The sequence below is a fragment of the Pinus tabuliformis genome, chromosome 3_1 (genome assembly GCF_031772625.1).
Source record: "Pinus tabuliformis cultivar Carrire ecotype Pingquan chromosome 3_1, CPIR1, whole genome shotgun sequence".
NCBI classification, from domain to species: Eukaryota; Viridiplantae; Streptophyta; class Pinopsida; order Pinales; family Pinaceae; genus Pinus; species Pinus tabuliformis.
In genome coordinates, this window is record NC_142301.1 from 485862053 (window position 1) to 485888756 (window position 26704).

At 40.6% G+C, this 26704-nt stretch overlaps 1 pseudogene; it reads right to left on the bottom strand.

Moving 5' to 3' along the window:
• The window catches only part of LOC149187917 (DEAD-box ATP-dependent RNA helicase 15 pseudogene), an 81352-nt pseudogene extending 57436 nt beyond the window's left edge, over positions 1-23916 (bottom strand).
• Between the last annotated feature and the right edge of the window lie 2788 nt (positions 23917-26704).

Consider the following 26704-nt stretch of genomic DNA (forward strand, 5'->3'; position numbering starts at 1 on the left):
CTTTTCTTTCTCTATCTCACATCCCCCATGGATACCTTTTCTCAAATATGTAACAATGACACTCAAAAGAATGGAACTGATTTTCTTCCTAGTAGCGTATATATAACACAACTTGATATCCTGCTAGTGCTTAGGTTTGACTACCTCAACCTTAACTAGAGTTATAATACATACTCTTATAGAGTATTCTACATCCTAATTATGTGGCTATCCCCTTTTTCATGAATAATGGGGATTGATGTGGCATGTTCTCAAACTATGGTGGTGAAAATAGGAAGGTGAACTTCCAAGTGGCATAAATTCCACATACAAACTCTTGTGTTCTCGGAAACATCTCTGCATGTACAGTAGGAATTAAAGGTGAAATAGTGAAGAATCAAAATTTTACCCACAAAAAAAAACATTTTTTGATGCCTCAAAATGCTCCCAAAAGGTTTCAGACCCAAATTTGTCAAGGAGGGTCGTGCTAGTAAAAATGGTCGCAAGAGATGATTCATCCACTTCTTCCACTTTGAAAGCATTCAAATGGATAAAAAAGAAATATAATGATCCAATATGGATCAAACCTTCCCATTTTTGGAGGATTTTGGTCCCCAAGAGCTTCTACTAAATGAGGTCAGAAAAGTTTTCTTCCACCTTCTCATTGCTGTACCATTTAGTTTTTCCTGAAGTTATCTCTTAACCCAATATGCCAAAGGTCATGGAGCCCACCCTATCATGTAGTTCTAGACCTCTTTTGAAAAACTCTATCTTTTGTCAACTATGCTTGAGCATATAGTGCCAAATCGTTCACAAAAGATAGGGCATGTTCATGTTCTTGATATAACAAGGAAAGCCCATAGTGTTTCATATTATATACGTTCGCAACTAAGTAAATGTTCACATATTATGGTAAACCTATTCGGGAGGAATTTTCACACACCTTTTCTAGTTTCTCAAAAGGACCATACCTCATATCCTTGATCTTCTTACCAGGCCTCGTAGCCTCTCCTCGTTCAACTATAATCATACTATGACCACTACCTTGAATGATTTATGTGTTCTATGTTAATCATGCCTGGCCTTATATTACTCAGACCAATGGAGGTATATTGTCAGAGAATACTCGGATCCACAAAAGTGATGATCACAAAAGTATAATACTTAAGAAAATCACATGCCACATAGAGAGAAGGTGCCACAGAAGCTCGTATCATTATATAAGTATAGTTCCATAAGAAATTGGCACACCACAAATGTAAAGTCCCATATAGAATAGAAATAACATAGAAGAATAGGTCCATATTGTCTTCCATAGATGATATCCAAATTGGTTTCGAAATATGGAGAATAGATGTTGATATATACTTGTTTGTTCATGTGAAGTGACGCATCCTTTTGGTAGACCGACTTGTGTTTCTAGAGAGTTGAGCTAGAAAATTGGAGGAACAAATGACACTTTTTCAAAAATTCAATTTTTCTTCTTTTACAAGGGTCATGAAGAACATGCCCTTTTACATTATTTTCTTCTTTTATTTTTATATAAAATAGATATTGATATAATGCTAGTTATGAAGACTAAAACTGGTTACAATTCCAATAGTTTATTCTATGAAAATTCAGTTGAAATTATATTCTAGAAAGAAATAAAAATCTATTTCTAAGAAATTAATAAAAATCTATTTCTAAGAAAGGAAATGAAATTATATTTTTGAGAAAGTGAATGAAATTCTATGCTATGCAAAAAAACAAAATGATAGTAAATAAAGGGTTGAACTAGAATTACATCTATCAAGGACAAATTGAGATTACTGATGTGCACATTCAATATTAAAGCCATTCATGTCTGTTTAATATCTATAAATGTGAAACTATTTGAATCAATAAGCAACTAAATAAATATTTTGGTTTTTTTTTTCAGTTTTTTAATTCAAGCGCTTGATCTACAAAAGCAAAAGAAAGAAATGAGCATAGAAATAGTATGAAAAAAGTGTATGAAAGCAAGGAATTTAATTTTGAACCTTCTAAATAAAATAAAGCATGATAAATTGAATGAACTATGAATGAAAATCAAACTAAACTAGCTTATAGTTCTTTAGGGGGCCTCCTAAGATGCAGGAGTAATTGTAAAACTTAGATCATGACTTTAGTCAACCAGGCGTCTTTATAAAATGGTAGTAATAACTAATATTATATTCTTGGAAGTGTTTACACAGTTTTATAAAATAACAATAAATATGGAACTTAACTCGACTACCAAGACTGTTTTTTCACTTCCAAATGAAACAATTTATAAAGTATTCAAAATAACATTTTTGAAAATATATTGTCTAAAAACTAAATATGTAAAATGATGTATCAATATCTTATTCATAATAATTTTTTTCCTTTTAACAATTCACTACTAGAGAAGTGAATCATGAAAGAAACACATCATCAATCTTCATATATATTTCCTACTTCAAATCATAAGGTCTTGCTCGGTTGACAAGAATATTTCTCACTTGATGTTCTACCTTCTAAAGATGCACCAAGTAGTGCTTTGACCAATAGTTTGAATTTAGTGTTGTGGTTGATCCATAGACTTCCATTTTGTTTTGATAGGTGGATTGTGATCTCAACACCAATTGGAAATTTCTTATAAGCTTCAACCAATTTGTACATGATATGCTTCAACCAAAATGTATCTTATGGAATCTTATATAACCTTTGAATTACCTACAAAATGTGAGTGGAGCTGTGGAGTATGAAATATTTGGTAGCTTATGCTTAATCAATTCAATATCATAAACAAAAATCTATACATTTAAGCAACAATGGAATTTTACCTTATTACTTCATTTGTATGGCTTTGGTTGCTTTTAAATAAAAAATCTCGGTATGACAATATGAATATAATTGGTAAACTGATTGAAATATAGGAGATAAACTATCAAAAAGAGGAAATTTTAAAATATCGACATTGCTTCATGCTCAAGGTTTTGCATGTCCTCATGCACTTGCGGGTAACAAAAATTCAAGATTACAGTAATGTTTTTCAAAAAACTACCTTTGAAGCTTGGACCAAGATGTCTAGAGTATTTTGAACTCCTTTGTTTTGCACAGTTTCCAACCATGTTGGTTTTCTCATTTGTAACTTAGGTTTCAACCTTTTGATCTTTTGTTGAAGTATCCTATTGGTTTCCTTGAGTATTTTACTCTTATTGTACCAAAAACACGTGTGAATTTTTTTCATTATGTTCTTTGATAAGTTGATTTTCATCTTTGATATGATCATTCAATAACTCAAGCTTGAATATTTCCTCCTTCAATGTTCTAATAATTTCTTGTTCTATTTGAGGATGAATATTCATGTTTGGTTTAGGCTTATTAAAAATTTCAATATCATCACGTCTTGTTCAAACATATATTTTACCTCTTTTTGATGTGCCTCCTTCTATAATGACTGAAAGTACTCATATTCCTTGTATTGGATAGTGCTCATATTCCTTGTATTAGATAATGTCTATTTTTGGACTCTTTGATGGAGAATGAATTGGTGGCAACTCTATTTCTTCAATATGTATGTTTTCAGGTGAACATGGATTGATTTTCTTTTCCACATTTCTTGTGATTCTTCTATTATTTCTCTTGTACTATTGACGCTCCTCTCTTGTTTTCACATTTTTTCTTTTAACATGCTCTCTTTGATGTTTTCATGAATTACTAATGTTTGTCTTCAACTTCTCTTCTTGTTATTTTGTTTCATTCACTTTCTTTCTTCTAACATCTTCTAGTTCATTTTTATTCTATTGTCAATTTCCTTGTTTCTTTCTTGCTCTTCCTCTTGAGGCATTTTCTTGAGTTTGACCTCTCATGCTCTATGACCATTTTAAGCTAGTATGTCACTCACCTTAGGGTGTTCTTTTAAACTCAACACATAGCCCTAATACACTATCTTCTCAACACTACAATATTGTTGAAGATCCGGCCCAACCATCTTGTGCCATTTTTGCTTTGGAGGTTTTGCAAAGATGCACTATGAAATGAAAATATTTATTGACTACTATTGGAACAGTTGACCCCTCAGAGTCTATTTTGATCACATTTGACATTGATGCCCCTCATTTTAGTCTCTCTCATGAGATTGATTTTGAAATCATAGTGTGCATCTTCAATCAAGATGTACACTACACTCTTTTTGATGAAGGGCCTTCAAATTATATCATGATCATATCATGTTGGAAAGCTGTTGGTTATCCAACACTATTGAAGCCAAGTAATACGATGTAATATTTTGATGGCTATATGTTCATACCTCAGGGTGTTCTTCCTCCATTTTCCATCAAGATAGGGGAAGAAACTATAAGAGTAGATGTTGAAGTTATTGATTCTCCCTTAGATTATAATAATATCCTTGGCCATTGCTAGTTATATCCAATGAAATTTGTCATGTCTTCAGTGCTTTGTGAGATTTTATTTCCTCATGAAGGAAATATCGTCATGATTGATTAATTATATTGTTGTGTAGTATTGACCAAGTATACGAGTATGGAAAATTATATTCCATTCATTGGATATAGTCTTATGGCTTATAAGAGTGTTGGTGTGGAACTATTCAAAATCCCATGACTTGTTGGTGTCTTTTATTTACCCCTGCGTAATTCTCCTTCATATTTGATTTCTCCTATGCAGTTGATCTCTTTCATCATCCATGGACCCCATTGTTCCCCTTACCCTTAGTTGGTTCCTTCTCCCATACAACTATTCTTATATGGTTAGAATATTTCACTGTTAGTGGAACAAATTACCTCTCTGGTGGTCTCATAAGTACCTCCTATCACTGGTTAGAAACATGATCCCAATATAGAATAATATTAGGATACTTTTCCCACATAGGACATAACTCCACCTCTTCCAAGTGAGTCCCTCGACAACAAGTTTCCTTGTTGACAAGTCATCTTGGAGGTCATGGATTCACTCAATAATAATAAGGCACACTAGGGGAGTTTTGAGGTCTAAAATGGACCTCCTAAGGAAATTACAAAAAAATAGTGGAAATAATAAAATAAGATTACATTACATCATCAAATTTTAGAGGGAAAAATGATAAAATGATTTTTTCAACTCATATTTTCAACTTAACTCCCTATGGGTTTACTAATATTTCAAAAGACAACACTCGTTAGAAGAATTTGATTCCTCATCCAAGGAGTACCCATGTTGCATAATTTCGATGGACCCTACTACACAAATGTTGGCTTGATGGGCCCTAACCCAGGTTCATCATTAGTCAGATAAGCCAAGCCCCACACTACTGGCTATTTGGGCATCAATCCGCAGAGTGCGGACTGTTAGTTACCTATACCAATAGGTTTCATTTTTCATGATTGGCATGGGAAGTGCCAATATGATCTACTTTGGTGAGGCAAAGATCTCATATTCTGATGGAAGACACACATTTACATTTGGTTGGTGCTGTCCTACTTCTCAATGGGTGATCCAATAGCCTAAGCTGGGTCATGCCATGTTTCAATTTTTGTGGTAGATTAGAGAAAGAAGTCTGTCCAAACTATTTAATCTTGGTAGACCAATAGCTAGGTAGAGAATTAAGGTTCCCAACTACTTAATCTGGGGCCTTGGAATAAATAAGGGTAGTACTAGATAGACAATCAAAAGAAAAAGCCAATGGAAAAAAAAAGGCACATAAGGGTCTGCAAGTCCAAGTGCACCCTCCAAGAAGAAACAAAAAATGCTAGGCAATTAGATGGGTAGGCAGATGGGGTTGCCGAAATGTCATTCCTTTCAAACTGAATCTTGCTGGTCAAAGATAAGAAAAGCATCAATGGAGCATGTCTAACTTCCTGTTTCCCTTGTTTTACACTCATCACTAACATCCCTACACCAGTTGTGTTTATGAAAGAATTCAAGGTTTTATGCGGGTTCTGGTTTCCTTTAAGAGCCACATTTCTTGTCTAAATTTTTTTTCATTTTGATCTACTCCCTAAGCTAAGTGGTTTTCTAATAAACTTAGTGATATCACTCCTCATTCACCTTTTCCCTCCATATTAACCCCTGACTTCTATTATCTAAATCCCCTATGTCACCCTTTCCCTACTATTATAACACTATGGTGTATAAATCCCAAGCATTGTATAGATATCCTCCCTTTTTAGCACTATAACTAAATAAGTTTGTCTAAAGGGAGACATTAGTCCACCAGGGACTATGGTCAACCCTGTCATGGGATTGCTCTAACCTCTGGTTGGAGTGATAACCTCCCCCTAAGCCCTCACCTCACCTCTGCTCAAGAATTCCACAAAAACCCCTTCCCTCTGCTTAAAACCCACTTTTTAACCCTTCTTCCCCCCTCGAATTAACCCTTGCCCCGAAAAACCCACAAAAAGCCCTTAAACCTAAAGTTCTCCGCCCAAAATATTAATTTGAATATTTTAATATAACGACGGGACCCCCCCAACATGCACGATCCGTCGGGAGGCCTGCTAGCCGTCCATCGTCTGCCACCCCCGATCCAACGGTGGGCGGGTATTTCCAGATTTGGATCTGCCGACCTTTAGCGTCCGGGGAACGGTGGTTTTCCGCCCCATACATGGGACATGTGGCAGGTGGCGGGGTTGTTTGGAGCCCCCCTCCCCGATACCGCCTTTGCCCAAAGGTGGTGCGGGGAAACTGCTTACCACCTTCCCCGTTACCACCTCCCCCTTATGTCATCCATACGTCATCATGACGTAGCACCATCTCCCGGCCCCCGCTCCGCGTGGCCCTCCACGTAGCCCTGCCACCTTATCTGCCCGCCACCGTGTCCGGCCACGCTGGCCTACACCTCAGCAGCCACGTCACCCTCCGTACCCGGGCCCGCCATGACGTCATGCTAACATCATCGGCAAAAAGGCACCAATTACTCATTTTTTCTGAATTCGTCATTAAAAGTCATGGTTTGGGCCGTTTTATGTCATTTTCGAGCGAAGAAGGCATAGCCGTTCACTGCCAAATCGCCTCCGGACCTCCAAATTCAAATTTGCAACCGTGCCAACTCATCAACTCAGCTACATTCAGCCTTCACAGTTCGGCCCACAGGCTTTCTAAGCGATTTTATCCAGGTACCTTTCAAATGGCCTTATTCAGCAGGAGAAGGGACCTCGGCCTCAAGGACTGCACCAGTCGCACAGGCACCTTCCACAGCAGCACCAGCTACAGATAAAGGGAAAGGCATAATGGGTGCTGAGGAAGAAACCATGAAAGAAAAGTCTGCCCCTTCAAGTGAACAACAACAAGAACAGCAACAAGGGCAGCAACAAGAGTAGCCACAAGGGCAGCAACCGGAGCAGCAGCAAGAGCAGACTCCCCCTCCACAAATTGAGGCACCCACAGCTCCAATTTTGCAGACCCCAGCACATGAGGACAGGGGTACGAAGAGATCCAGAGAAGAGTCCACTCCTGCTAGTGGATCCTCCCAGCAACCCCAGACCAAGAGGCCAAGAGCTGATTCCTCGGAGGTAGAAGAAATCACTGAAGAATTCCTTAATAGTTCAAGGAAAAACAGGGAGGGCAGCCAGCACACAGGTACGAGCTCCTTTCAGCAGGAGCAAGGATTACAACTTGGTTTGGAGGTGTCCTCCTCCTCACAGCAGAGCAAGAAGCCCAAAGGCACTAAGGACTTCTTCAAACAAATAAAGGCACAGAATGACCTGCTGAGAGTGGAGGTTTATAAGCAATTTCTCAATGCCACACCAGCCCAAAAGGAAAGGCTAATGTCTATGTATGACATCCAGGAGGAGAAAATGATCCTCAGCCATTTCAAGCCTACAGTGCCCCATCCAAAATCCGCAGCAGATTATGTGAAGACAAGGGTGGAGGTCTTAGCCAAAGACATCCATCCAATGGACCAGATTGAACTCCACAAACAGACTGGAGAAATGGTCTATGCAACCTTGGTAGAGAGGGCAACCTTGGCCCATGAACTAAAAGAGTCACTCAAAAATACCAACACTCAGTTGGATTTTGAGAGAATGTCCTCCCTAGCCAAAGATAACAGAATAAAGTCACTAGAGGACATTATTGTTGACCTAGGGCATGATCCTAAGGATCCAAAGGGTGTAAAGGCCCTTATGAAGAAAAAAGATGATGACCTCAATGCATTGAAGAAGAGGTTAAAGCTGCAGCCCACAGAGCACCCTCAAACAGCTGAGCTACAAAAGGAAAAATAGGCTGATGAGCAACTGGACCTCATAATGCAGCTAAATCAAAAGGTCCTCAATTTGGAGAAGGAGCTTGAAGGAGCATTGCAAGATAAACAGGGAGAATCTACATCCCAAGCTCCTCCAACTACTTCAACCACTGCAACAACTACAGAGGCAGCAGTGGCCCCTACTACAGAAGCAGCAGCAACAGCTCCAAGCTCCAGTGCAAGTGTGGAAGAATTAACCAAGGCCATTAAGGAAATGGAGCTCCAGGCAGATGAAATAAAGAAGGCCAAAGAAAAATTGGCAGAATTGGATGCCAAGTATGACAAATCAAAGATGACAGTGGCAGAACAAGGCAGAGAAATAAAGACCTAAAAGAAAAGATAAAGGCCTTGGAAAAGGAGCTGAATCTGGAAAGTGCCATGGCCGAAATAAGGAGAATTTTGTGGGCCAAAATTGGCCAATCCATCGATAAACAATGGAGATCAATTAAAACCATACATGAGCAGATGGATTTAATTGGCCTAGCACAAACAGAGATTCAGAGGGCCAAGACAACACTGGGAGACAAGCCAGAACAGGCCAACAGAATGATAGATTTTTTGAACAGGCAAGAAAAGGAGGAACTGGCAGCCATGGGCATAGTCAACAGAAAAGAGGCCGTCCTTACAGCCAAGAAAGTACTCACTCTCAGGAATTATGTACAGACACTGGAGAGAAAGTGCTTAAGATACAAGCTGAAGTACATGAGTACCAGCATAAGATGGCAGCACTGCAAGCAAAAGGACTGCCCAGCCTACTAAGCGGTGCAGGAAAGCTGATCTCCCGAGATCAATTTGCTAACAGGATGGCAGCTTATATTGAAAACCAAATCACTGCATCTGCCAGTACCTCTCAGGAAACAGGGCCTCCAACAGGACAGAGCTTATATAATAAACTTGAAGGCCTGTTTTTTATTGAGAGTGAGGTGAAGCACCTTTTTGAAATTCCTCCTAATTTTTACAGGTATACAGAGGCCGATGAAACTTTGATTAAGATTCGAAGACATCAAATGCCTAAGGAGGATTGGTGGCAGGCAATGCTTCAAATTCTGCCACGTTAGCCTCAGTTGCTCGGTCACTGCCATCCCCAGCTCACTAGAAGACAAACAGCAGAAAAACGTTAACATTTAAAGCAGCTGAAAAATGACTCAGCACATGTACAACGACAGCTAGCCCAAAGGATAAGAAAAAACTCATATCTTTGACAGCGTATCCTTAGCCGAATCCAGCAGCCACCAAGTCAACAGTCTCTGACCATTTTGACAGCTAAAGCACTGAAGAGTTATTACAGCATTAACCTTCTCAGCTACAACGCTCCAGGAGTTGGCATAACATCAATGAGCCATTCACTCATTTCCTTGATATTTTTCATGTAAATTTTGTATATATACCCCCCTTAGTAACGCATAAGGGGTTGGTAATTTTTACTCTGAGGAAAATATATTGTACTCTTTCAGAATTATCTAATACAAAGGGCTGGACTAGCTCAGTGATTTCCTGAAGTTTTTGATGTCTTGCTGATGACCTGCGTGCTGTTGTAGAATTCTTGTGCTGTCTGGTGGAATAATAAGTCTTCTTAATCTCTATTTGTCTTCTAATGTTATTGCATACTCATGTTTTCATCAAATCTAGCAATAGAGAAAAGGAATAGTACAGGACATGATTCATAACACTCTGTGCTCAATTTTTTATTGCTGTAAATGTTTTCTTCTGAATTAACCATGGACATGAAATCTTGAGTGCTCATGTTTGCGTTAATTCTATGACTGTGAATGTTTATCTAGAAATTCTTAGTTGCTTCTAAATAATATTCTCACTTCTTCACACATCCTTTTATTGAAAGATTCTTAACTGCCTTTCATAAACTGAATACATCACACTTAATCAAAATTCCAAAGCGTTGTTTCCCAGATAAGTTATCTAGCTCTGCAGCATCACTATCATATCAACACAGCACACCAAACATCTAAAGGACCACTGACTCCATGCCCAATGACCTATAACATTCTAGTGTGAGCACATATATATCTTGACTGAAACATTCTCCAACCAAATACAAAAAACAAATCTTGAAAATCATAACTAGCCTAAAATCCTCACAAAACAGAGATAAATCTTAAAGAGAGAGCCCTCTCTGATTACAGTTTGGCTAGAAACTATAATCCAAAGCTTGGTTAGTGGTTACCCCGGCCGTATTCCCTTGGGAGTCATAGGGAACAACCTGGGTGTTAACATAATTGGCGACTCCACTGGGGACTCCTTAGGATTTTCTAGTTGCTATATATCCCCTAAAGCTGCTTCAGTCAAATCTTCATGATAGCTTTGAGACATATACAGCCATTCCAAAATCTAGTCTAGTCCTTGCAGATATAAAAATTTCCTCAAAATACTCAAAAACAAGTTCAGAATCTGGCTCCCAAGAAGAATCCACGGTACACAAGGTCAAATCCGGACCCTAACCCACCCACTATTTTTGAAAATCCTAACACAATCCCTAAGATTGTTAGGAAGCAGCAAGGGCCAGATAAGCTTGCTGACTTAAGTCTAGAGACAGTTCACCCTAACCCCATTTCCACTCCAATCAAGGTTATTTTTCGGTCTGCCCCCAATTCCCCTAGTTCACCATCCACATCTCAAAGCCCTCCTTTCACACCTTCATCCACTGCACATATCCCCTTGACCAACACTCTAGGTTCTCCTATACCTGTTACCCCTGTGGTACCCATCGTTCCTGTTGTCCCCGTTGCCCTTGTCAATCCTCTAAACCCTGTAAATATGGCTAACAGATATGCACCCTTGCAGTTGCCTGCTAATCCTGCAGCCTTACCTCAGGATTACCAAACCAAAATCTCATATTTTGACTCCACTGGCCCTTTCACAGCTATTCAGCATGCCAAGAAGATGCAGGATCACTTTGAGAACTATGAAATAGATGATGATAGTGTGAGAATGAGAATTTTTTTCCAGAGCCTGACAGGTGATGTCCGAACTTGGTTCAGATCACTTGCTGTAAATACCATCACAACCCCTGATGAGCTTTATCAAGCCTTTACTAACAGATGGGAGAAAAAGAAAGATCCCTTGCACATACTTGGTGAATATGACACAATCAAGAGAGGTCCTCAAGAGACCGTTCTGGAGTATTGTGCCAGATTTAACAATGTATACAACGCAATACCACAAAACTTAAGACCTCCTCCTGATCTAGCCTTGTACAAATTCCCTGATGGATTTGACCCTGACATGGCATATCAGTTAAAGGAAAGAGCACCTGAAACTCTCCAAGATGCCCAAAAGGTAGCTGTCACAGTAGAAGCAAACCTGATTACTAAAAGAAACAGCGCAAGATTAGAAAAGAGAAACATATACAAAGAAGAACCCTCGACCTTTGATCAGAAACTGGATGCAATACTCAATGGCATGAAGAGATTGGGTGATACAGTGGAATCGGTTGAGAGAAAGGCATCATGGGAAGCACCGCAAAACAACTCTATAAGGAATCCCAATTTTAGGAGAAATCAAAACCCAAAAGTTGGCAAGGCCAATTCTGATCCAGAGATAAGACCTCCGTTCCAGGAAAACTATGCTGAAACATCCACTTCAAACGAGCAAGTAGATGACACCCACATCAACCTAATGGGCCTCAATGACGAGCATCAAGTTTTTCTGAGTCAAGAAGATCACAAAGATGATGACATTAAACAATTCCAAACCAAGTCAGGTGAGTCATTTGACTTCAAACAAGGCTATGACACAGTTGTTTATGAAGTTCATAAACAATACAAACTAAGAAGTAGAACTGTAAATATAACACAGCCTGAAAAAACAAAGGACAGGCTGCAGCCTAAAAGAGCCATAGTCACAGAACCAATTAACACAACTGATTCACTTACAAAGGAGGTAACCGTTGAAGAAGTTACTGAACAACTTCCCTCAACACAACAGCCACTGGTTGCATCATCTTTGCAGCCTAATCCAAGTGACCTTCCTCAAAAGATGAATGAAAGGCACAAGCCCCAAGATCAAGACAGGGATCAAGAAGAAAACTTACTAAACAAAGAAAAGGTTGTCACCCACAACACTAAGGTTCAATCTGAAAGACCCTTTGACTTGGAAGCTGAAATTGGCAAACTGAAGGTAGCAATTCCTCTCTCAGAACTAGCCAAGCATGAAATCTACAAACAACAAATCAAGAAGTCCCTCCAACTTACTCGTAATAAAGACAATGTCAATGTGTTGGATGATACCCCAGAATTGTTGTTCGGTCCAGAGGTTGATGGAAAGACAGCAGTCACAGGGATCTTACCTTTTTATGTCAGTTTACATGTTCATGATAAGATACTACACAATGCAATGTTTGATTCAGGTGCCTCTCACAACTTGATGCCCAAATCAGTCATGGAAAGATTGAATCTAGATATTACAAGACCATATAAGGACCTATTCTCATTTGACTCCAGCCAAGTCAAGTGTCTAGGCTTGATAAAAGACTTATGTGTGTCCCTTGTTCAGTACCTAAATAAAAGAATTCTCATGGATGTTGTGGTTGCTGATATCCCACCTAAATATGGGATGCTGTTATCAAGATCATGGGGGGCTAAACTCCAAGGTTCCCTACAACTAGACATGTCATATGCAACCATCTCTGTCTTTGGGCAACCAAAAAGACTATGCAGAGAAACACTTATGAAATATATGGTCAGCAGTGAAGAAAAACCTCAAAATTTTCCCATATATGCTGTTCATTCTGATATAGACTCATATATTCTCTTCAATGACAATACAGGTCTTACAAATAAAGATGTTGAAACCAAAACACTTGAGCAAGACCAGGATATTAATGAACAAGCTGCTGCTCTAGAAATCAAGCTAATTCAAGCAAGTGATCAGACTGTCCTAGAAGACAAACCAGGTGAAAAAACAGAACTTCAACTTATGATCCCAGATCACAGACAAGTTATTAAGTCTCCCCCAGAACAAGAGATCCTATGGTTCCTTGAATTTGATGGGTCAGTCAACAAGTTAGGGGCAGGAGCAGGGGTTTGGATACATAATAAACAAAACAGTCATGCAGAGGGTCGAGCCTATAGGTTAAACTTCAGATGCACCAACAATATGGCAGAATATGAAGCTCTCTTGTTAGGCCTTAAGCTAGTAAAATCCTTACAAGCCATAAAGGTTTCAATTATGGGAGATTCAGACTTGATCATCCAACAAGTAAAGGGAAATTTTGTTACAAATGACAAAAGACTGAGGTCTTATAGGTCTTCTGCTTCTGACCTACTAAATTCCTTCACCGAATTCCAAATCACCAAAATCTCTAGAGACCATAATCTTCATGCTCACAGTTTGGCCACATTTGCAAGTACCTGCAAGCTACCTTTTGAGCCCCACCACTGTTTTTCAGCCGAGATAAAACACAGACCATCTGTCCCAAACAATGTCAAGGATTGGCAAGTGTTTGATGATGATACACAAATAAACAATTTCCTGACTTTACAGCAAGAATTTTCAGGACTAAACATTGACACTAAAAGAGCAAGTCAATCACAAACACCTGAAAGAGAAAGTCAATCACAAATACAGAGTAAACAGAATAACAAAGCAATATCAGCCAAAACAGCTAACCAAATGCTACATCCTACAATTTTCAACAAAGACAACATACAAGAAATCCAACAAATTAGTTGTGAGGAGACAACCGAAGATGAAGCTGAAGTTATACAATTGAAGGACAATTTTCTTCCAACAGGCTTAGCTCCTTTAGAAGACATTTTCGACTCCAATGATGTTCCCAACAAACCAAAAATGCAGCCCCTCAACACTGCCATAGAAGAGTGTAACATTGGGACTGCTGAAAAACCCAAAATAATAAAATTGTCTGCTTCCTTACCTCCTGACCAAAAGCCTAAATACATTGACCTTTTTAAAGAGTTCCAGGATGTCTTTGCATGGAGTTATGAGGATTTAAAATCCTATGACACCTCTGTAATTCAAAACACTATCCCTCTCAAGCCAGATCAAAAACCCTTTAAACAAAAATTGAGGAGAATCAATCCTATGCTTCTCCCAGCAATGGAACAAGAGGTACAAAAAATGTTTAAGGCTGGCATCATAGCACCAATCATATTTTCTTATTGGATTTCAAACTTAGTCCCTACAAGAAAGAAAACTGGTGAAATAAGGCTCTGTGTTGATCTAAGGAACTTAAATCAAGTGTCCTTGAAAGATAACTACCCCTTACCCAAAATGGATCACATCTTGCAGAGAGTAGTGGGGGCCTCAAGAATTTCTCTACTTGATGGATTCTCAGGTTTCAACCAGATCCTAGTTCACCCTGATGATCAGGACAAAACAACATTTACAACCCCTTGGGGAACCTTCAAATATGTGAAAATGCCTTTTGGATTGAAAAATGCAGGGGCTACCTTTCAAAGAGCAATGGATATTGCTTTTGCCAAAGAGATCCATGATTTCCTTGTGGTCTACTTAGATGACCTTACACCATTTTCAAAATCTGACCCTGAACATCTGAAACATCTAAGGCAGATATTCACAACTTGTAGGAAATATGGAATTTCCTTAAATCCCAAGAAATCCCTGTTTGGTTTGGAAGAAGGTAAACTGTTGGGTCACATCATTTCTAAAGATGGCATTAGGATTGATCCAGACAGAATCCAGGCCATCTTACAAATGCCTCATCCAAGAAATGTAAAGGAATTACAAGCCTTTTTGGGTAAAATCAACTTCCTGAGGAGATTTATCCCAAATCTGGCCGAATTGAGCAGGTTACTAAATAACATGTTAAAAAAGGATTCAAAGGTAAAATGGATGGTAGAAGCAAGTCAAGCCTTTGAAGGAATAAAATTGGCCCTCACCCAAACTCCACTTCTAACAAATCCACAATTTGATATGGAATTTATCATATTTTCCTTTGCTTCCCAACACACAATTGCTGCTGTCTTATTACAGAAAGATGACCAAGGAAATGAGAAACCCGTTGCTTTCTTTAGTAAAGCTCTTAGAGATGCACCCCTGAAATACCAGACCATGGAAAAGCAAGCATATGCCTTGGTCAAAGCTATTAAAGACTTTAGGATCTACATCCTATACTCCCATGTTATAGCCTATGTACCAAGCCCAATTGTGAAAGACATGCTTACTCAAGAGAACTTAGAGGGCAGAAGAGGAAAATGGATTGCAAATATTTTAGAATTTGACATTGAAATAAAACCTACAAAACTGATAAAAGGACAAGGTCTGGCTAAATTAATGTCTGAAACAAATTTCCAAGCCTTGGACATCAACCAACTGGACAGTGAACCGGAGCTGGCGACTCCAAAGATCAATGTAGCCTTTGAACAATCCCCCTGGTATTCTGATATCTGTTATGTGTTACAAAACCTGTGTGCTCCACCAGGATTGTCCAGAACTAAGTGTAGGTTCCTAAAAATGAAAGCTTTTAAATTTTGTGTTATAAATGGCAATTTTCTTTGGAAAAACCATGAGGGTATACTGTTAAACTGCTTGATTGAGAATGAGACTAACAATGTCACCAAAGAATTTCATGCAGGTGACTGTGGTGGACACTTGTATTGGAAGTCCACTGTGGATAAGATACTGAGGGCTGGTTACTATTGGCCCACCATTTTCTCTGATGTCAAGAAATTCACCACCTCATGTCATAAATGTCAAGTGTTTGAGGGAAAGAGAAAGTTACTGCCACTCCCTTTGAGGCCTATTGCAACAGAGAGACCTTTTCAACAATGGGGCTTGGATTTCATTGGGGAAATTCATCCTTCATCTTCAGGCCAACATAGATGGATTCTAACAGCTACAGACTACTTTACTAAATGGATTGAAGCTGTTCCATGCAGACAAGCAAATGATTCCACTATCATGCAGTTCCTCGAGACCAATATTCTTGCTAGATTTGGCTGTCCTGATAAAATAATAACAGACAATGCTGCTGCCTTCAGATCAAAGAAGATGGTGAATTTCTGCCACAAATTTCACATTACCTTGGGCCATTCTACTGCATACTATCCTCAAGGAAATGGCCTTGCTGAATCATCAAACAAAAGCCTGGTGAACATCATAAAAAAGATGCTGGAAGAAAATAAAAAGAACTGGCACAAGAAGCTTGTGAATGCCTTATGGGCAGATAGACTAACAACCAAGAGATCAATTGGGGTCAGCCCATATGAGTTAGTCTATGGACTAGAGGCCAAATTCCCTTCATCACTAGGGGTTCCTGTTATGAAACTACTGCAAGAAAGTCAAGCTGAACCAAATGATATACAAAGAAGAATTAATCAAATAATATGTTTGCAGGAAACTAGAGACCAAGTTTATAACAGAGTTCAAGTTTTACAAGAAAAGTTAAAGAAAGCCTTTGACAGAAGGACCAAGGCTGAAGATTTCTTCATTGGGGACAAAGTCCTCAAATGGGATTCAAGAAGAGAAGACAAGGGTAAGCATGGCAAATTTGACTCCCTTTGGAGAGGACCTTTTGTCATTCAAGCATTACAGGGAAATAACACTTATTTTTTGGAAAATTTGGATGGCACTGACTTAGGTGAAGGTCCTGTAAATGGCAGGATGTTGAAGCACTATTTTGATCATTTTCCATCCACATAACAGGGTCTCTCCTTCTGTACATAATCAGCTGTATATATTTTCTTTCAGCATGTAAACAATTCAGTTTGAGAAGCTGCTATAAATAAGCAGAAAAGGGCCTAATAGTCCAGAAATTCCACAGAGGTAAAAGCCTCCAATTTTGAAGTACAAGAAGAGAATTTCCAAGTTTTGGTAAAACAGATCAAGGGCCAAGGCATTCTGACCTGCTGTTCTTGGTCTTTCAAGAAGAAAAACCATCCCCAAGTGGAGCCACTGTTAGTTACCTATATCAATAGGTTTCATTTTTCATGATTGGCATGGGAAGTGCCAATATGATCTACTTTGGTGAGGCAAAGATCTCATATTCTGATGGAAGACACACATTTACATTTGGTTGGTGCTGTCCTACTTCTCAATGGGTGATCCAACAGCCTAAGCTGGGTCATGCCATGTTTCAATTTTTGTGGTAGATTAGAGAAAGAAGTCTGTCCAAACTGTTTAATCTTGGCAGACCAATAGCTAGGTAGAGAATTAAGGTTCCCAACTGCTTAATCTGGGGCCTTGGAAGAAATAAGGGTAGTACTAGATAGACAATCAAAAGAAAAAGCCAATGGAAAAGAAAAGGCACATAAGGGTCTGCAAGTCCAAGTGCACCCTCCAAGAAGAAACAAAAAATGCTAGGCAAGTAGATGGGTAGGCAGATGGGGTTGCTGAAATGTCATTCCTTCCAAACTGAATCTTGCTGGTCAAAGATAAGAAAAGCATCAATGGAGCATGTCTAACTTCCTGTTTCCCTTGTTTTACACTCATCACTAACATCCCTACACCAGTTGTGTTTATGAAAGAATTCAAGGTTTTATGTGGGTTCTGGTTTCCTTTAAGAGCCACATTTCTTGTCTAAAATTCTTTTCATTTTGATCTACTCCCTAAGCTAAGTGGTTTTCTAATAAACTTAGTGATATCACTCCTCATTCACCTTTTCCCTCCATATTAACCCCTAACTTCTATTATCTAAATCCCCTATGTCACCCTTTCCCTACTATTATAACACTATGGTGTATAAATCCCAAGCATTGTATAGATATCCTCCCTTTTTAGCACTATAGCTAAATAAGTTTGTCTAAAGGGAGACATTAGTCCACCAGGGACTATGGTCAACCCTGTCATGGGATTGCTCTAACCTCTGGTTGGAGTGATAACCTCCCCCTAAGCCCTCACCTCACCTCTGCTCAAGAATTCCACAAAAACCCCTTCCCTCTGCTTAAAACCCACTTTTTAACCCTTCTTCCCCCCTCAGATTAACCCTTGCCCCGAAAAACCCACAAAAAGCCCTTAAACCTAAAGTTCTCCGCCCAAAATATTAATTTGAATATTTTAATATGCCGGCGGGACCCCCCCAACATGCACGATCCGTCGAGAGGCCCGCCAGCCATCCATCGTCTCCCACCCCCGATCCAACGGTGGGCGGGTATTTCCAGATTTGGATCTGCCGACCTTTAGCGTCCGGGGAACGGTGGTTTTCCGCCCCATACATGGGACGCGTGGCAGGCGACGGGGTTGTTCGGAGCCCCCCTCCCCGATACCGCCTTTGCCCAAAGGTGGTGCAGGGAAACCGCTTACCACCTTCCCCGTTACCACCTCCCCCTTATGTCATCCATACGTCATCATGACGTAGCACCATCTCCCCCCCCCCCCCCCCCCCGCTCCGCGTGGCCCTCCACGTAGCCCTGCCACCTTATCCGCCCGCCACTGTGTCCGGCCACGCTGGCCTACACCTCAGCAGCCACGTCACCCTCCGTACCCGGGCCCGCCATGACGTCATGCTGACGTCATTGGCGGAAAGGCACCAATTACTCATTTTTTCCGAATTCGTCGTTAAAAGTCACGGTTTGGGCCGTTTTATGTCATTTTCGAGCGAAGAAGGCATAGCCATTGCCGCTGGTTCACTGCCAAATCGCCTACGGACCTCCAAATTCAAATTTGCAACCGTGCCAACTCATCAACTCAGCTACATTCAGCCTTCACAGTTCGGCCCGCAGGCTTTCTAAGCGATTTTATCCAGGTACCTTTCAAACGGCCTTATTCAGCAGGAGAAGGGACCTCGGCCTCAAGGACTGCACCAGTCGCACAGGCACCTTCCACAGCAGCACCAGCTACAGATAAAGGGAAAGGCATAATGGGTGTTGAGGAAGAAACCATGAAAGAAAAGTCTGCCCCTTCAAGTGAATAGCAACAAGAACAGCAACAAGGGCAGCAACAAGAGCAGCCACAAGGGCAGCAACCGAAGCAACAGCAAGAGCAGACTTCCCCTCCACAAACTGAGGCACCCACAGCTCCAATTTTGCAGACCCCAGCACAAGAGGACAGGGCTACGAAGAGAGCCAGAGAAGAGTCCACTCCTGCTAGTGGATCATCCCAGCAACCCCAGACCAAGAGGCCAAGAGGTGATTCCCCGGAGGTAGAAGACATCACTGAACAATTCCTTGACAGTTCAAGGAAAAACAGGGAGGGCAGCTAGCACACAGGTACGAGCTCCTTTCAGCAGGAGCAAGTATTACAACTTGGTTTGGAGGTGTCCTCCTCCTCACAGCAGAGCAAGAAGCCCAAAGGCACTAAGGACTTCTTCAAACAAATAAAGGCACAGAATGACCTACTGAGGGTGGAGGTTTATAAGCAATTTCTCAATGCCACACCAGCCCAAAAGGAAAGGCTAATGTCTGTGTATGACATCCAGGAGGAGAAAATGATCCTCAGCCATTTCAAGCCTACAGTGCCCCATCCAAAATCTGCAGCAGATTATGTGAAGACAAGGGTGGAGGTCTTAGCCAAAGACATCCATCCAATGGACCAGATTGAACTCCACAAACAGACTGGAGAAATGGTCTATGTAACCTTGGTAGAGAGGGCAACCTTGGCCCATGAACTAAAAGAGTCACTCAAAAATACCAACACTCAGTTGGATTTTGAGAGAATGTCCTCCCTAGCCAAAATAGAATAAAGTCACTAGAGGACATTATTGTTGACCTAGGGCATGATCCTAAGGATCCAAAGCGTGTAAAGGCCCTTATGAAGAAAAAATATGATGACCTCAATGCATTGAAGAAGAGGTTAAAGCTGCAGCCCACAGAGCACCCTCAAATAGCTGAGCTACAAAAGGAAAAACAGGCTGATGAGCAACTGGACCTCATAATGCAGCTAAATCAAAAGGTCCTCGATTTGGAGAAGGAGCTTGAAGGAGCATTGCAAGATAAACAGGGAGAATCTACATCCCAAGCTCCTCCAACTACTTCAACCACTGCAACAACTACAGAGGCAGCAGTGGCCCCTACTACAGAAGCAGCAGCAACAGCTCCAAGCTCCAGTGCAAGTGTGGAAGAATTAACCAAGGCAATTAAGGAAATGGAGCTCCAGGCAGATGAAATAAAGAAGGCCAAAGAAAAATTGGCAGAATTGGATGCCAAGTATGACAAATCAAAGATGACAGTGGCAGAACAAGGAAGAGAAATAAAGACCCTAAAAGAAAAGATAAAGGCCTTGGAAAAGGAGCTGAATCTGGAAAGTGCCATGGCCGAAATAAGGAGAATTTTGTGGGCCAAAATTGGCCAATCCATCAATAAACAATGGAGATCAATTAAAACCATACATGAGCAGATGGATTTTATTGGCCTAGCACAAACAGAGATTCAGAAGGCCAAGACAACACTGGGAGACAAGCCAGAACAGGCCAACAGAATGATAGATTTTTTGAACAGGCAAGAAAAGGAGGAACTAGCAGCCATGGGCATAGTCAACAGAACAGAGGCCGTCCTTACAGCCAAGAAAGTACTCACTCTCAGGAATTATGTACAGACACTGGAGAGAAAGTGCTTTGAGATACAAGATGAAGTACATGAGTACCAGCATAAGATGGCAGCACTGCAAGCAAAAGGACTGCCCAGCCTACTAAGCGGTGCAGGAAAGCTGATCTCCCGAGATCAATTTGCTAACAGGATGGCAGCTTATATTGAAAACCAAATCACTGCATCTGCCAGTACCTCTCAGGAAACAGGGCCTCCAACAGGACAGAGCTTATATAATAAACTTGAAGGCCTGTTTTTTATTGAGAGTGAGGTGAAGCACCTTTTTGAAATTCCTCCTAATTTTTACAGGTATACAGAGGCCGATGAAACTTTGATTAAGATTCGAAGACATCAAATGCCTAAGGAGGATTGGTGGCAGGCAATGCTTCAAATTCTGCCACGTTAGCCTCAGTTGCTCGGTCACTGCCATCCCCAGCTCACTAGAAGACAAACAGCAGAAAAAGGTTAGCATTTAAAGCAGCTGAAAAATGACTCAGCACATGTACAACGACAGCTAGCCCAAAGGATAAGAAAAAACACATATCTTTGACAGCGTATCCTCAGCCGACTCCAGCAGCCACCAAGTCAACAGTCTCTGACCATTTTGACAGCTAAAGCACTGAAGAGTTATTACAGCATTAACCTTCTCAGCTACAATGCTCCAGGAGTTGGCATAACATCAATGAGCCATTAACTCATTTCCTTGATATTTTTCATGTAAATTTTGTATATATACCCCCCTTAGTAATGCATAAGGGGTTGGTAATTTTTACTCTGAGGAAAATATATTGTACTCTTTTAGAATTATCTAATACAAAGGACTGGACTAGCTCAGTGATTTCCTGAAGTTTTTGATGTCTTGCTGATGACCTGCGTGCTGTTGCAGAATTCTTGTGCTGTCTGGTGGAATAATAAGTCTTCTTAATCTCTGTTTGTCTTCTAATGTTATTGCATACTCATGTTTTCATCAAATCTAGCAATAGAGAAAAGGAATGGTATAGGACATGATTCATAACACTCTGTGCTCAATCTTTTATTGCTGTAAATGTTTTCTTCTGAATTAACCATGGACATGAAATCTTGAGTGCTCATGTTTGCGTTAATTCTATGACTGTGAATGTTTATCTAGAAATTCTTAGTTGCTTCTAAATAATATTCTCACTTCTTCACACATCCTTTTATTGAAAGATTCTTAACTGCCTTTCATAAACTGAATACATCACACTTAATCAAAATTCCAAAGCGTTGTTTCCCAGATAAGTTATCCAGCTCTGCAGCATCACTATCATATCAACACAGCACACCAAACATCTAAAGGACCACTAACTCCATGCCCAATGACCTATAACATTCTAGTGTGAGCACATATATATCTTGACTGAAACATTCTCCAACCAAATACAAAAAACAAATCTTGAAAATCATAACTAGCCTAAAATCCTCACAAAACAGAGATAAATCTTAAAGAGAGAGCCCTCTCTGATTACAGTTTGGCTAGAAACTGTAATCCAAAGCTTGGTTAGTGGTTACCCAGGCCGTATTCCCTTGGGAGTCATAGGGAACAACCTGGGTGTTAACACGGACTAAAGTCTCACCCGAAGCAGTATGGGGGATACAGGAACCAAGTTTTCACACCATGAGATTGTAGCGATGTCGCTTTTAGACCTTCACTCTACCTTCACGTAGATCGATAAGCCCTTTAGGGCTTATCGATACACCTTTCTTAATCGTCCTGGAGTCCTCCGCGAAGGTCTACAATTATCCTTCGCGTACCCTAAATAGATAGATTAGGCACTTACACACCTTTGTAATTACTCTTACTTTTGTATTTACTCAAATTATCTTAGTTTCATACAGTCTTAACATGTAATTATGATTATCTTCACGTAAACATATATCTTTGCTTGCGTTCATATAACAAAGAGAAACATATAGATTCGCACATCAGAATAACATTAAAACATAAACCCAGTGTTCAATGTAACATAATCACATGCAATTAAAAAAAGTAAAATACACAGGTAATTCCAGAATACTTCTCTTTATTGATAATCTAGATTTCCAGTATAGACTTTGACGACCCTGCGCACACAGCTGCAGGGGTCCATGCACTTAGCTGTAGACTTCTACCCTAGGCCTTTGTGCACTCAGCTGCAAAGACTCTTCCTATGCTAAGAATATTCACTCTTAACTCTCAGAGACCCAAAAACTTACTTAGAACTCTCCCAAGAACTACCATAGACTATTTTAAGACTCCCTTTTCATACCTTCCCATGGCCCACGGACCAAGGGAGAATTTCATCAATCCACCAGAACTATCTAAACTAAGGGTGGAAACCATTTTTTACTGTTTATGTCATTGTTCTCCGCGACCACAAAATGTAGAGACTTTACACTCTTTATACAAAAGTCGGGCTTTTTGCCCCAAAACATGGGATTTTGACCCCAAAATTGACTCTAGGGGAAACCGTTCCCAATAGGCCCCCAACACAAACAAGGTGACGCACCCTCAAGTCACTATAGTGGTATGAAGATCTCGTCATGAAGACCTCCTAGCTCCACCTATACTATTGTTGCTTTGGCAGTGCATTGTGTTGCTGCTTGTTTCACCTTCTCGACCAACTGCTCTGTCACTAGCCCCACACTATGTGCATGCATTTTCTACTATGTTTCCTATAGACTAGCCAGTTTTCCTTCAATGGTAGCCATGAGCACATACGCTTCATCTAGCCAAGGCTTTAATCAAGCTTGCAGTAATGCCTCCTTGTGTTCTGTTGCGTCCACCTATTCTTTAATTTCCTTTGCCTCCTACCACTTTGCTAACCTTTGTGTAATGGTGACGATGCACATCGTCGCTTTAAACTCATCATATCTTTGTTGTAGCTCCCATGCCTTTGCTTATAACCTCTGCACATTAGGATCCTCTTGTAGGCTGGTGAATACTTTGAGTGACTACTCAAAGAGCGGAGTGCAATCCTTCAGTGCGACATCTACAGCTGCTACTGCATCTTTGAAAGTGGTCACACAATGATCTTTAAAATCTGGTGGAGTCAAAGGCAGGTCCCTCAACTCAAGCTCTGTAATTTTAAGGTTTAGTTCAAACTGAACCTTAGCCAGCTCTATTCTCACTTTGTGCACTCTTGAAGCAAGCTTCTGAATTATCACATCCACTGGTGCATCTTCAGGAATATCCAATTCTGGAAAATTCCTGCATGCCTCAGTGACCACCTTGGTCATGTGCTCATTCTTTTCCATGATTTCCTTAAGAATATCAATGGTTGAATTATTTTGTATAGCTATCTGAGCATTGTTCACCTTTTGCTCACTGATAACATTCAGGGCGCGTTGTTCCTAAGCCTAAACTTTTGTGATCACACCATCTTGCAAAGTGTGAAGGGTTTCACTTGGAAGCACAATCAAATTTAGCCCAACCCTCTTGAGGGTGTTGAGATTAGCCTATCAGCATCTGCTCCTATAGTTAGCACTCCATCCGGCAGCGCTATGGCATGGGGATCCAACATGTGCACCGTTTCTGTTGCCTTTAAAGTTCTAGGCACCAAACTAGTTGACGTTGTGTTACTTTGCCCCACACTAGTTTGTATTTGTGATGCCTTGATATGAAGCTCACGCAGACCCTTTGAATGGAACCCAATGCCTATTTCTGCTACTACTCAAACTATTGTAGTAGTTCCACAATCGCATCCCTCACTGTATTGCCAATATTATTGAAATCACCTTCTCTCAAGATGATTGGGACGAGGGACATTTTCCTGGCCTTCGACTTCTTTCACAGCCCTACCTTCTCCAATTCATTGTTTCACTTAACCAAAATGGAGTAGTCTCTAGGTCTCCTCCTCCCTGTTCGGATTGTTCCTCTTCCTCTTCTGTCTCCGATGAAGGAGATTTATAACTCCTGTTAGAGTTGCACTACTCTTCTTCTTCATGTTGTTCTATCTTCTTTTTGGTAGTGCGCTCTGCTTTGGCTTTGTCCTTGGCCTCTTTCTTCCTCTATTCACCCAATTGTTCCATCTTTAGTTTGGCCTCTTCCTTCTTACGATTCATTGCAGACTTGCTAGACCCACCTCTCAAGTCTGAGGCCATGCGTCACTCCTAGCCAGTAGTCGAGCACTACCGCGATTGCATCATCTGTGGCCAGGTCTGGAAGGTACCAATTTTGATCAAGGTCCTTCCACACTCACATGGAGACATAGTGGAAATCTACCTTGAACTACATATACCTGAACAATAGTTCGAAGGCAGTCCGTGATAACAACAGTTTGAGGTTGATGGCCATGTTGATACTCATCTCCATCAAGATCCAAAATATCATGCTCTCATTAACCCTTTAGGGTGTTAGCTACCTATACCAATAGGTTTCATATTTCATGATTGGCTATGAAAAGGCCCAAATATGCTCTGCTTCGATGATTCAAAGATCACATATTTCCAAGAGAATCCAATCTGTGCTTATAGCTTGGTATGGACTCAAATTTTGATGGATGGTCCAACAGTCTAATCTGGATCATGTCATGTTTTAAATTTTCAGTTGTAGAATAGAGAAAGGAGTCTGCCCAAACTGTTTAATCTTGGCAGACAAGTAGTTTAGGTAGAGAAAAAAGGCTCCCAACAGCTTAATCTGGGACCTTGGAAGAAATAAGGGTAGAAGTAGATAGAAAAACAAAAGAAAAAGCCAAAAGAAAAGAAAAGGCAAGTAAGGGTCTGCAAGTCCAAGTGCACCCTCCAAGAAGAAATAAAAAATGCTAGGCAAATAGATGGGTAGGCATTTGGGGTTGCAGAAAGGTCATTTCTTATAAGTTGCATGTGTGCTAACTTTGTTTACCATAGCAAAATCAATGAATTGAGAAGGTGTCATTCTTCATCAAGTTACAGCAAGCAAGAAGCATGTCTAACCTTCATTCTTCCCCTTTCCATTTTCATTACTAACACTCCCTCATCAGCTGAGATTCATGGAAGAGATTATGGTTTCATGGTGGTTTTTAAACTTTTTAGAAGCCACATTTCTTGTCTAAAAATTCTTTTCATTTTGATCTACTCCCTAAACTAAGTAAGTTTCAAATAAACTTAGTGATTTCCCTCTCATTCACCTTCCCCCCATATTAACTCTAACTCTACTATGTAAATCCCCTATATTACCTTTCCCCTAATATTATAAACACCATGGTGTATAAACCCCAAATTTTGTATAAATATCCCTCCCCTTGGCATTATAGCCAATAAATCCTCTGTCAGGGATCAAATTGGCATCTGGTCACTTTGATGAACCTAAACCTACCCCTCTCCCTTCTTTGAAGTCATTCCGCTCATTAAACCTTCATTTGCAAAGAAAAACCCTATAAAAACCCCTTCCTACCCATAACCCCTTTCAAATTATGAAAAAACCCAAAAAACCCACTTTTTGCCGCTCAACCAAAGTTGGCGCATATATTTGATTTTTCGAAATATATTGAAAAATACCATATCTGAATCTTTCCCGCTGAGCACGTGTCCCAAAAGAAATATTTGTTTATTCCTCCGCCTGCTTCCGTATCCACCGATCACATCGCCCTCCCGTCCACCGTCGGATCGGACCCATGTGATCCGACGGCCCTCATTGATATCGGAGCGGCCCCCACGCCCGACAATTAGCGCCCGAGAAAATGACGAAGGGTTACGTCAGTCCTCGGCCACGCGTCACCCTCTCAAGGCTCTCGGAGCGGCCTCTGACAAAACCAGGGCCGTATCGTAAGCGCTCCGAGAAAACCGTAACCGCTATGGCACTTACCGCCCGGTTTGCTGGTCCCACGTCATGCCCACGTCAGAACCACGCCGCCATCGCATCAGTACTTTTGTCCGCCTCTGTGCCAACGTGTCTGCCACCGCATCATCCCCGTGGACCAATAGCAGCTCGCCACCTCACCCGATGACGTCATGCTGACGTCATCCGAGCTTGACCCCACCCTATGACGTCATGCTGACGTCATCCGAGAAAAGGCGCCAAATTGCCAAAAGGTCCATATTTTGGCAAAAAATCACATTTTGCATA